Source organism: Hesperophylax consimilis, chromosome 6 (genome assembly GCF_061612785.1).
Source record: "Hesperophylax consimilis isolate HC1 chromosome 6, BYU_Hcon_1.0, whole genome shotgun sequence".
Classification (NCBI taxonomy): Eukaryota; Metazoa; Arthropoda; class Insecta; order Trichoptera; family Limnephilidae; genus Hesperophylax; species Hesperophylax consimilis.
In genome coordinates this window covers 5,592,778-5,605,279 of record NC_142841.1, presented here as the reverse complement: position 1 = coordinate 5,605,279, position 12,502 = coordinate 5,592,778, and the positions used below count along the sequence as shown (strand labels likewise).

The following is a 12,502-nucleotide window of genomic DNA, read 5'->3' as shown; positions in this document are numbered from 1 at the left end:
AGGATTGAACCTTCCTTCACAAGGACCGGAATCAACACCGCTACCACCTTAGCCAAAACCTATTTGGATAGTACCGACATTTATTTCGAACATTAACTGCTGTAGATTTTAAATTTAGTGTTATCCAATTTCAGAAAATGCGTATGCGTGTGCCCGTCTACCACCAAAAATTGACAGAAAGAATTAAAACATTGTCATTGTCATCGACAACTGGTACATCTGCCGAGTTTCAGCTCGATCGGATATCGGGAAGTAGGTTTCTCCACTTCCAACATTACATTTCAATAATAAATAAATTTATTCATTCAATCAAGAAAACATATTCTAAATTCAAATAGATGAATTTAATCCATCAGGCTAATTTGTTCGCTTTTGGGAAACATAAGGTCTCACATGGTGTCTCACATACTGTCATGGTGAGAAATATTATGTAAACGATGTTTGAAAGAGGAAATACTAAATACTTTATATTCAAATCTAGATGTTAACCACGCAAGAAGTATAATGTGCACTTTTATGAAACCAAAGATTCCAATATCAACATTTGTCTAATAAAATAAGTGAGTTTTTATAATTTTATTTATAAAAAACGTAAAGTGTGCCCTTTTATTATTTTTTTATTTATACATTCAATATTTTAATATTTCAAAAAATATATATTTATTTCTAATAATCAAATTTGAAAGCGTATTTCATCACCTTTCAAAAACAGTTTTCGGATACGTTCGGAAATATTTCATTTAATTGGATTTTATTGCAAAGCGGAAATACGGCCTCCTTAGTCGAGGGGTAATGCTCTCGACTAGCAATTCTAATAGCCCAGCTACACTACTCGCGAAGTTGATCGAAGTTGACCTAATACGATAGTGTGGGCACGATCTTCGCTTCGCTTCGGGCATCTTCGCTTCGCTTCGCCCGACTTCCGATTGTTGTCGGTAAATGCGCCCGAGTCAAAGGACTCGAAGCGTCCCGGAGTTCGAACACGAAGTGTCTGCCCACACTACTCGGTTCACTTTAGACGTGGGTCGTAACGTCATTTTCAAGAAACGTAACGAAACAAGTTTCTTGGTCGGCGTAACCTGTTTCAAAACGGTTATTTTTGTAACTAGTTATTTTCATTCACTTACCCGTCCTCGCGTGACAAATGTCAACCATGTACATGTGTTGGCCCCGCGTTTGGCGTGTCTCCCGAGTCGGACTAATTAATTAATTAGTTCCGACTAATCACGAATAATATACAATGGTTATTGATATTTACAGTTTATTTGCACGTTATATTTACTGTTTATTTACACCTTTTCATCGTTTTCACTGATATCTATCATCTACCCCATCTCCTTCCCCTCCCTACTACCTTCAGCCTCACAACTCACAACATACCTCAATTGGGGGTGCCATAGTCGCACTGGCTCCAGACGGGAGCTTTTGGGACTCTTGTGCGGTATGATGATGGACACTGTAACGCTGTCCGAAACGTTGGCTAAAGAAGGGGGTAGCGCTACATGGTATACCCCAAAAATAAATTGTTTCGCACTGGCTCCAGACGGGAGCAGTTGGGACTCTTGTGCGGTATTCGCTCGGCTGCCCGGGAGGTGTATTTCCAATCCCTTTCACGTTTCAGTCGCGCTAAAATTATTTAATTATTTTCAATGTAAAACAAAACATTGGAGGTAATAAAAGCGGTCTATCCTCTCTGCTTACCCTTCTATAATTACGGTCGTCACCCTCATACAAACAGATTTATTTTTTATTTATTTATTACATAAGATACATTTATAAGCAAAAATAACATAATAATATTTCAAAATAACTGTCAATATTAAAATGTGTACAAGTGTTATAGATAGAGCAACGAAACGCGTAGGCGACTGAAACGAGGACTAATGGTGATTTATATATGCATAACATAACAATACCGCCGACTACCGCGTTACATTACGAAACGCGGCGTTACTGAAACGCGGCAGAGATTGGAAATACGCGGTCGCATGCGAAACGACCGAAACTAGTCTCACATATGCATAACAAATAACAATCCGTCCCGCCGACGGCGCCGACTACCGCGTTACGTTACGAAACGCGGCGTTACTGAAACGCGGTCGCATGCGAAACGGCCGAAACTACTTTACATCACACCCAACACCAAATAACGCATTTACAAAAATAACTACTTGTAATTTTATCGAGACTAGTTATTTCCGTTACATCGACGAAACTAGTTATTGTATCTAGTTACGTTAAATAACGCTCACTCCTAGTTCACTTCAGTTCGCTTCGAGACGTCGTGTTTGGTGGTTGTGCGTGCGCAGAGTCATAGTGACTATACGTAATAAAATATGGCTTCTACACTGTGGTCACAGGACCTAATTTTTTTGTTCCTAGAAACACTCCAATCCGAGGCGGTTATTTGGGACCCAATTGAAAGGGACCATAAAGATAACTAACTAACCATCACGCCGTTTCCCCGCAGGGGTAGGCAGAGAGGACGGACCGCCAAACAACTCGGTCTTGGCACACACTCCTTGCCTCATTCACATTCATACATCGTCTCATACATACTCTTCTATTATTCTGACTCTTGACATGGCCCGACTCGAGTATCTGATTCACTTGATCGTGCCATGTCTTCCTCGGGCGTCCCCGACTTCTGCTACCATTCACATTTGCATCATATATCCTCCTTACACTCCTATCTTCGCTCATTCGCTCTACATGCACAAACCATCTAAGCGTCCCTTTCTTAATCTTACTCATTACGCTTACATCAGCCTTGCACTCTTTGCGGATCTCCACATTCCTCACACGATCAAACATGGTTTTACCACACATACGCCCTTGAGGTGATTTTTCACAAAAACGGCGCTTTACAAATTATCCAATTATTATTATTATTATTATACGCCTCAGGGATCTCATTTCAACAGCATTTAATCTACTTTCATCCTTTCTTTGCCAGTTCCATGCCTCACTTCCATACATCAAGGTAGGTACCAGCACTCCGTTGTGGACTGCTAACTTCGCTTCTTTGGGCAATTTTTTGTTAGCGCCGACGGCGTTCAGTCCTCCATTAACGGAATTACCTGCATTTACCCTTCTTTCAATAAAGATAAAAACAAAAACAATGTAAAAACAAAAAATAAAGATAAAAACAAAATTAATGATGCTTGGATGCGCATTCAAGATATTTTACATATTTCGGTGGGAGAATTGAAAAAAAAAAGGAATCGCTCATCGCGACTTACCGGGGCTACCATAGAAAGAGAGAAGCCTCAATCAAATCTGGTGCCGGCGTGGACGATGTTTATCGTCCAGTATGGTTTGCGTTTGACTATATGGATAGCTTTTTGGGACAGGTGTACAAATGTAAAACAACAATGAGTACGGTAAGTAATTTATTTATTAATAAGCACAGTTATAAACATTCATTACTTTCATGTACGCCACGTACGTTGTATATTTCTTATTACCAAAGATTAAAGTTGAGAGAGGGGTAGCTTACTGTGGCGCCTACTGTAAATCAATACATGTGGATTACAATATTATTTTAATTTTCAATAAATGTGTATACTAAAATTTAAACTGTTACCTTTATTTCCTCCTTGAGAACCTCGTTAAGAGCTTTGCAGACATCGACCACAATTTTTGAAATTAACTGGCTTGAAATTTTAAATAAAATGTGTAGGCTTCTATAACTGTCACCAGTTGCTAAAGATCTTAAAGTAATTGCTAAACGAATTTTAGCAGGTATGGCTTCTCTTAAATGCGTATCTTTTTGGAGATAATAGGTTCTACTTTGGAAAGTAGAAGATTAAAATCACGCAATGACATTCGGTGAAAATTTTCGAATTCCCCAGATCGTTCTTGAGTGAGTTCAAGGAATTGTTGCGCCATAGTATGTCTGCAAAAATATAATTGAATGATTAAAATAAATAAGTAATTTAAAAATTCATTGTAAGTACTTACTTTGTTTATTCCACTAACCTAGTTCTGTTCCTGTGCATTGCAATCATCCATCATCTTCTTTTTTTTCGCTGTTTTTTTTATTTTCTTGTGATGAATTTGCACGTAGTTATAATAAGCGAGAGTGCACATTGCGACGGCAGCTGCCACTTGAACGTCCATGTTGCCTAGTGCACGGACTCCGAGAGACTGAGCTACTCGCGAAGTTGCACGAGTGTGTGGGCACGCACTTCGAACTTCGGCTAACTTCGTCGAGGACTTCGTCGAAGCGTCGAAGCGAGTAGTGTAGCGGCCGCTTAAGGTTGCGGGTTCAAATCCCGGCGTGCTCAAGTAAATTTTATTTAATGAATTTGTGTTATTTCACAATTTATTACATTAAAAATAATATGTAGTGTACTTGAGGCACGTTCCATATTGGAAGATACTTTCAGCATTTACCTAATGTAAGACCCTCATTCAGAATTGAAACATTTCTAGAAATGGGTTCAGCCATGTTTGTTACCAGATCTGAATAGCCAAGTACTCCACCACCTTCCTCTTCACCATCTCCTTTTCCACCCCCCCAAACTTTCAGTCTCACAACATACCCCAATTGGAGATGCCTTAGTCTCACTGATTCCAGATGGTTGGGAGCAGTTGGGACTCTTGCGACATTCACATCAGAAATAATAAAATAAAGAAGCTTGAAAATATATTGATTTGTTTTAATTTCAATCAAAAATCTTGGAAGGAAATTAAATAATACGTAAGCCACATCAGTAGGACTCTGTACGGTACCTGCTTGAATAAACCTGTACGACCAACCGGATTCTATCAATAAAAATTAATTGAATGCTTTTCTTCCATCCTTACCAGCGAATTATAGAAAGCACGCAATATCAAAGTGTTAAAGTTTATTGACTTCTTAATTTTAATTAAACTTATTAATTGACTTCAATTGTGGAAGGGATGTGGTAAAGAAGATAAGAGAGCCAAGACGGTTGGAAATGGAATTAAGCTTGAGGAAGTCACTCTTCGCTTTTGCAATTATAAGAACTGCTCGTTACAAAGACGTGATGACTGCAAAAAAGTGAAAATGATTCATAGTCGTGGGTGAATAGAACTTCCCGTCTTTGGAGATGAAATGATAATTTAATTTATAGTCTGTCAGAAGAGTTTATATTGCAGGAGAAAACATCTTTTAACCTTAGAAAGATAATCATGTACTGAATGGCGCTTAAGATAATCATACGTCTCAGGACGTATGCAATGACATTAGTATATATAATGTGAAATATATATGTACTTTTTAGTATGTTTTACTTTTTATATTTTATGTATTATTTTAATAAATTTAACCTTTATGTTGTAATTACATTTATTAATCAAAAAAAATTACCTCCAAACATAAAAAACTCCTTTAATTCTATAATAGGACCATTTTATAAAATAATTAGTCTTTTTTGTTACTTTTTGGCACTTTTCACTATGACTAAATGCTTATCAGTCTATAATATAATAAGCAGTAATTGTTGATTGAAGTAATAGTGCATATTGAATTATTTGGCGTGTTGGAAATAAGCCGACGTAGCTCAGTGGTCCAGAGCACCTGCCCGGACATCAGAAGGTAAAGGTTCAATTCCCGTCGGCGGCATTTATTTTTACTCGGAAGATATTTTTAATTTGTTTTGATATTTCGGGCGACTAATTATTGCTTTTAATAATTTGTTATCCTTTGTGCTATGCATAAAACCTTGTCTTATAAATATTAGTTTTTATCATTAAAAAAATATATTCTTTATTTACTACTAAAATAACAAACTCATATTATAAAACACATTTATTACACAAAATACGTGTCTCGCAAAAGTTTCAGAAAAGATAAGCATACGTCTCGCGGACGTACATAATAGCCATATGGGTATCTAAAATACTTACAGTTGCAACACAGCTGTCGCACGTTAGCTCCGGCAGACGACTGAATCGACCGAGGCAGACGAGATGCCACGTGTTGTAATTAAAAAAGATACTTCAATATTGAAATACGTCTACGTGACGCGGACGTAGATTATCTTTTTAGGGTTAAGTAAGATTTGATCAACTTTGCGAAGATCAAAACATATTGAAGAACATCCTTGTTAGCTCAAGATTAAGTATGCATGTGTTAAAATGTTACTGGAATCATTGTTTTTTACAATACACATTAACAAATCAAGAATTGAAAAAAACCTTCATATAAAAAATAATAACAAAGAGAGCAAGAGTCTACATCATTACTTCGTCTGGCTTTAGGTAGAGAATCCGCATAGTGATGATAAAAATCAAAGATTGTAAATTCACTCTAAAACGAGTGCTTCGTATCCTAATGAAGGAACGTCTTGTTGTGAAACACGTACATAAGTTTTATTAAAATGATGGTTTAAACAAAATTAATTATGAACAGTAATTATTAGCCTGAAACACCCATATAAATTGAAAAATATAGGAACGGAGAAAAAAAAATTAAATGCGAAAGAATGGAAGACTGCGGATTCGATTCCCGTAGGCCGAATTAATTTTTTCTCGGAAGATTTTTTCAATGTATGTGGGGTGTTTCAGGCCAATAATTATTGTTTAAAATAATTTGTTTTCATTTATGCTTTTCATAAAAATCTTGTCTTTTAATCGCAAGTTTATCTTTAAAAATAGTAAAGTTCACTATTTTCATTTAAAAAAAAAATCATTGTTCATAGAACCATCAACGTAAGGTCCAAGAAAATCTGCACTTTTTTATTTTTTTGTTTCAACCAATTTGTTTTAAAATCCATTCAAATAGGATTTGACGTAATTTCTACCGAAAAAAATCTAAGTTCATAGGGTAATATATTGTTTTTTTACACAGGAGGCCCTGAGGAAAATAATTTCCTTCAGGGCCTGTGTCATATTTTGGGATACTGTGTGGGGGGTCTCTTAAGGCGAAGCTTAATGCTAAATCACTATTTTGATTAATCTATATAACGAATTGGTGTACATTATGAATACGAAAAACTATGCTTTAGAAAAATTGAAAGTTTTACTATCGTTTCGCTGGAGTAGAATACAAATAAAAATATAAATTAGTCAATAAAAAATATAAAAGTAAACTACTAAAAAAAAAATATTTTTTCAATAGAAATGTATGAACGCGTAAAGGAAACAACTACATATTTATATTTAAGATTATCTGTGACAGTTTCACTTGATTAACTTTTTTGCTTTCTCATAAATTATTTACAAAATAAATAAAAACCAGTTTTGTCCTTGAAATATGACGTTTCTAGACTCCGTGTCAAGCGATTTTAATGCCTATTACCTACAGTATAAGGTATACCAAAAATATACACATTTTTGGCTTGTAGCTTCCTCTTAAGGAAAGGAAGAAGAATTTCTGGGAAGGTAAAGGGTTGGGTTTGAATCTAGGGATTAGTGTGTCCAAGAGTGACCGGCATACGAATATATATCTACCAGTGCGGGGCAAGGATATGGGTCGAGAGATCAGTTGGAGAGGAGAAAGGGTCTCCCCAAACCAGCCTCTCAAGATCTGTCACGCCAATTAGTAGGTGGGCAGGCGCATTCTGAACACACATCACCCGATGAACCACTTGGGGTGACCTATGACAGAGGTGTTCGTTATCCAATAAATGGGTACCGGGGCGGCGTTACCCAAACCCGCCTTCCATATTATAAATTACTATTACTCTGATAGTCTAAAAGTTTATCAGACTTAATTCAGAAAAGTTACGAATTGAACCATTATTTTTTCAAATCATAATATTTGGATGATTCGTATAGCGCCGTCTTTTTGTAAAATCACCTCAAGGGCGCTGTACAAATATATAATACATTTCTACACTGAAATATGTTGTTATTACTAACTTTATCCGTTGTTTACGAAATGATCGGAATACAGTGTTGCCGTTATGTTGGTTAATTTCCAAGACGCGGCTGATCAGGATATCCTTATTAATTTCTCCAGCAGAGGAAGTCAAAGAACACAAAGAGAAGAAAAGATCAATTCCCCGGCTGATAAGAAAAGTTTAACGCTTTTTTAGAGAACTGAATCATTTATAAGCAGCTCTAAAACGTTAAAGCAGTTTTAATTTTCTTAAAATTAAACATTTTTTGTTGATGCAATTTTGCGCAAAAGTTAATTGTTTGTTTAATAATATTACTAGTTGAATCACTGGGCGTTGCAAGTGCTTTACGCTGATTTTTCCTAAATAATATGTTGACAGGAATTTTCTTCTTATTTTGAACGTCAAGTGTGCAAAATTTCATCAAGAAATGTCAAAATTCTGCTATAAGGGGTAGGAAAAAAATTGGAGTTGTTGTTTTTCAAATCTTATCTTAACAATGACCTTTCCCTTGTTATAAAGGTCAAGTGTGCAAAATTTCATCAAAATCCGAACAAAACCATATATTTGTGATAAAAACAAATCAACACCACTCAAGGACTCTTCTTCAGCAAGTTTTTAATATTAGCTTGCTGTTGTTTGTTTTATAACAATACTAGCTGAAGTTCCCGGAGCTGCCCGGGAATTTTTAGAAATCAGATGTATACATTCGACCGAACAGTGGCTGATTTGACATCGCGTTTGGGTCCCACCCACGCGTAGTGTGTTCAATTCCTCGGCTGGCTAAGTCCTCCATCACAACACACGCAACATTTTCCGCTTACTGTGGTGGTAATAGGAGATTTTCCAAAATTGTAAGGTTTTTCGTAACCCGTGAATGTTTACTTTCTTTTTAAAATAATAATTTTTAAAAGTACAGGAATATTCCTATATTTTGAATGAGAAGTGTGAAATCTAGAAGAATCAAGTTCTGCCTTAATCGACGGGAAAAGAAAATAGGGCCAGCTTTTCAAAATGTCATGTAAACAGTGACCTGCCCAAAGATATTAGAAGAACGAGATGTGCTATGAGCAGTTCATAGTGTGTGGAATTGTTTTGCCCAGTATCGCCGGTTTTGTTCACCAATACTACTGCACACCTTCGCTTACGCTAAGGTATCCGCACTAATACATAGAACAGATTTCTGTGCGTACACGTCCCGATAGTATTCAAAGTACCCTAATTAGGTAGTACTCCGCCTACGGTCCGGCGGCCAACATAGCATATCTCGATCTTCTAATATCTTTGGACCTGCCCCTTGTTTTGAAGGTCAATTGTATAAAATTTTATCAAAATCAGAATAAAACTGTTGATTTTTATTATAAAAAACCAAGCGACTTGAGACTCTCTTCCTTACATTATAGTGTATACGTATAGATAGATTATATTGTACATTTTACAAAAGTTTTTCCTTGCTTTTGAATTTGGTAGCATATGGAAAACACGTAAAATATTGGCTCACTAAACAAATCCGATGCAAACTCACTTAAATTTATAATGTATTTGAGTACAAGCTTTATTATATAGGGTGTAGAAAAGAAAATAACATCTAAGTAGAACACTTGGCTAAAACCACTACCCAATTAAAAAGTCTAATCGACTCTTCTTAATTGGTACACTCGTGATGTATCGGTACAACCGTTATTTGGGCCAAAACTGAAGGAACAAATAAATTAACTAATAATCGTTTATTTTGGTTTTCTGGGACACCATTCCGTTTAATTGGTACAAATTCAGATCTGAAGTCGATGCAAAACTTGTCTCAGTACAATTCGACATTCGTCAACGTAAAGTTATTCAGTTCTTTGTTAATTTTTGAGATTACTGTTAATTTAACGCGTAATTGTTTTCGTTGAAGTAGAAAATAGTACCAATAAATCCAAACGAAACATGAAACAGAACAAGAAACAGAAAAATAAAAAGATAAGGGTCACAACTAGGAATCGAACCCAGGATCTCTTGTCTTACAGGGACATGCGTCTTAAACCACTCGACCATTGGGACCTATTTATTAAGCGTCATATTTCAAATTCAGAATTAACAATATAATCTTGCGACCAATGTTGGTCATCTAGGACTCAAGAATCATCTAAGACTTGAAACCAGGATCCTTGCCTTCGAACCGCTCTAGTTGGTAGAGCGGTTCCCCGGCAAGGCAAGGGTCCTAGGTTCGTATCCTAGATGTGACCGTATCTTTTTCTGTTTCAAATTTTTGTTTAAGAATCGCTTATATTGTCTTCAATAATTAAATATTACAATTTGAGGTTTTACTCATCAAGTTTTTCCAAAAAAAAAATACTTTAATATGTTTTCTGGATACATATTTTTTGATGAAGTTCATGATTAAACACCCCTCCCTATCAATAAAGCTCGCATAAAGCTTGCTTGGCATAGGGGCTCCAGTAATGTGCGGTGTGGGGGGAGGCTTCATTGATTCTGCCTGCATTAGCTGGTTGCAACAAGGTGGCAGGTGTTCCACGCTGTCTCGAGCGGAGCTGGGTATCGCGTTGCAGGATGCATTCACCGGAAGAAAGCTAGAGGCTTTGTTCGCCGGATATTGAATATCAACTGTGCAACTCAGATATGGCAGAATAATTTGGATCAAAACAAACTTACATCGAACGCTGTTATTAAACAACATTATTTCGGATATAATGTGATGTACGTAATATTATAAAATATGAATACGTAATTCTTATTTTCATTACACAACGAATTTACTTCTCCATTGTTACAATAGTTTGTGGTGTGATTAGATTCTTAACTGTGGCAATTATTTTGTAAATTTCAGAATAATAATATATGATAGTGACAAGAGGGCCTCCGTGACCGAGGGTAAGGCTCTGGGGTCGAGAGTTCAAATACCGGTGTGCGCAAATAATTTTTATTTGATTAATTTGTGCAATTTTACAATTTAATCATTTAAAATTTTGCGGCACCCTCCAGAGTAAGATATTCTCAGTATTGTCCCAGTGTAAGATCAACATTCAGTTCAGTTCACGTTGCTTAAAACGGCTTTAAACATGTTTGGTGACCAGACCTGAATAGCTAGGTACTTCCCTACCTTCTTTCTTCCCATCTCATTCACTTCCCCACTACCTTCAGCCCCACAAAATACCCAATTAGGGATGCCATAGTCTCACTGGCTTCAGACGGTTGGGAGCAGTTAGGACTCTTGTGCGATGTCACATAAAAAAGACAATTTGATACAAAACAGAATACATTTTAGCTATCAAAAAAAATTATAATACACAGATTTGACGTTCTTAAGAATATTTTTGTTGTTAATAGGTACCTACCTATTTGTAAATGGTTTTCTGAGGAGAAAAGTTTTTTTCAATTTAAATTCACATTTATTGTGATGAACCTTACAAAAATGATGGCGCGTCTTTTGTAAGGAATGATAAATAATTTTTAAACTTACATCATTTTAGAATAATTAATTGTCGGTGAAAGCCTCGTAAAAGCCAACACAAATTAAATGCGTTTGGAATTACAGTGAATAATAATTACATTTTTGTTCTTGTCTTTGTCAATCAAAATCGTGCTTATGAATTTGGACTTGTAAAGAATGTATTTTTACGTTTTAAATTCACAGGAGATAACATGGCAGTAATTGGATTTTTCGGAGGCGCTTGGAGAAGACAGTTTCCAGTAGCGTGCTGAAAATCGGGGGTCCCTTGGCAGCCAAATCAGGATATCAATAGAAAATATTTGTTTTAAAAAAAGTTATTAGATTTATAACCTGACATTATTTAAAAACTCTGTAGCGAGAGATTTATCTAGATTGTCTCGTTAATTGTAAACAACACGCCCTACCTATCTACTTGCAAGTGAACTACCTACTGGTGACGTCTAGCACATTACGCAAACTCAATAGAAGGTTCTAGCCTGTTGCCTAGGAATAATAGCAGCGCCAACAAAAGTTCCAGTAAGACCCAGACTGAGCGAGTTGTCTCCGTTTTACCTGCGATCTCGCTTACCTACTGATGCCATCGGCCGGTCTGTATAAATAGGCCCGACGCAGCGGCTTTCATTCCGTGCCTCCTAACCAAATCCTCAAAACTCTATCATCATTATAGGAGAAATTTAGTGCTTATGATATGATGCAGAATTTAGCTGGGAGATGAAACAAACATCACTCCATCTGGGTGGGTACCAGGTGCATTTCCTTACAACTAACTAACCGATGAAATAACATAACACGTTTTTTCTGTAAAAGTTATTTTATATAAAACGATGATTCAACTGATTTTAGCGTTTTCCATTTTATCAGGGCGAGTCAAAACTTATACGCACTTTCGCCATAACATATCCTCAAGGTTCACAGTTGGTCACGTGCGCAAAATTATATCCCGATCGCGTAATTTGCATTCCGGTTATTACAGGATAAATACGTCCACTCCGCCAGTAGTTTGTGCCGAGGAGGAATATCTAGAAGTGATCCTAGTTTTCTTTTGTGGAAATATGAAAGGGGCAGAAGAATAGTGGCCGGACGAGTGTGATGCACGAATGGGGTGTTATGGACGACATTAACAACAAGAATCAGCAAAGCTCGAGAGACGGCTTTAGTTGGCTCTGGTGAATAGGAGAATTACCATCGGTTAGGTATCGTCTTTGAATATCAATCATGGTGTGTCTATTTTGAGGCA

The 12,502-nt window shown here is 36.5% G+C and overlaps 1 protein-coding gene across 2 annotated transcripts in view; it reads right to left on the bottom strand.

Moving 5' to 3' along the window:
- The window catches only part of superdeath (Suppressor of ER stress-induced death), an 87,312-nt gene that overhangs the window by 27,740 nt on the left and 47,070 nt on the right, over window positions 1-12,502 (bottom strand). The gene's annotated exons all lie outside the window — the stretch shown is intronic.